This window comes from Chrysochloris asiatica, unplaced genomic scaffold, assembly GCF_000296735.1.
Source record: "Chrysochloris asiatica unplaced genomic scaffold, ChrAsi1.0 scaffold00009, whole genome shotgun sequence".
NCBI lineage: Eukaryota > Metazoa > Chordata > Mammalia > Afrosoricida > Chrysochloridae > Chrysochloris > Chrysochloris asiatica.
Genome location: NW_006408527.1, coordinates 2,787,152 through 2,788,051, shown reverse-complemented (window position 1 = coordinate 2,788,051; position 900 = coordinate 2,787,152).

Below are 900 nucleotides of genomic sequence, written 5' to 3'. Positions count from 1 at the left end.
TGGGCCTCAGGGCAGGCCTTGGCCTCAGTGGGAGTGTCTGGGCCTTGGGAGGGCCTTGGCCTCAGTGGGTGGGCTTGTGCCTTGGGCGTTCCTGAACCTCGGTGGCTTGGCAGAGGGCTGGTCTAGGCTGGGGTTTGTAGAGGGCTGGGGTAATGGCTGGAGGGAGGCAGTGTCCATATTTTAATACGTAAAGAATGCCTCTCTGTCTCTCTGCACCGTGGGTACCCCAAATTTCCTGATATCCGTGCCGATATCCCTCATTATTTGTTCGGCTTTGTTAGTTTATGCTTCCTTTTCTCTGGAAATGCAGCCTTCTAAGTGGGGTTACTCTCGCCCTGCATTCCAAGGTCTGCAGGGGGCAGAGGCACTTGCTGGCATAGGCAGGAGCCTGTAATTCATCAGCAATTTCATCTTTTTAAAAAACGAGTTCAGAATGTTGAAATATAAGATCTTATGTTTGTTCAAAGGCTCTGTCTGCCTGCTAGACAGAGGTTTCCTATGTGCGATTCTGCCCCTTTTCCCTGGAGACTTCCCTACCTGAGTTGCCTGGTCAGGGAAGCGCCGCGTCACTCTCGGGAAGTTCTATTTTGCCCCATATGGTCTCTGTGAGTTGAAATAGACTGGAAGGCATTGGATTTTCTAGAACAGCCTTTTTTATGGGTTTCCCTTCATTTCTGAATCAGTGAGGACAGGAGTCTGTGGCTGGTAAAGTTAGTAGGCTTAGGCAGTTGGTAGACTGTCTTTGAATCCAATTATTTTCATTTATAAACAACCATATTCACAGTTCCTTTGTAGCAAGGTCAGTGGTTCAAACCTACTCAAATCTCCTCAGAAACTATGAGTTGCTATGAGTCAGAACCAAGTCTATGGCACTTAATGACATTCTTTTGACACTTCTTT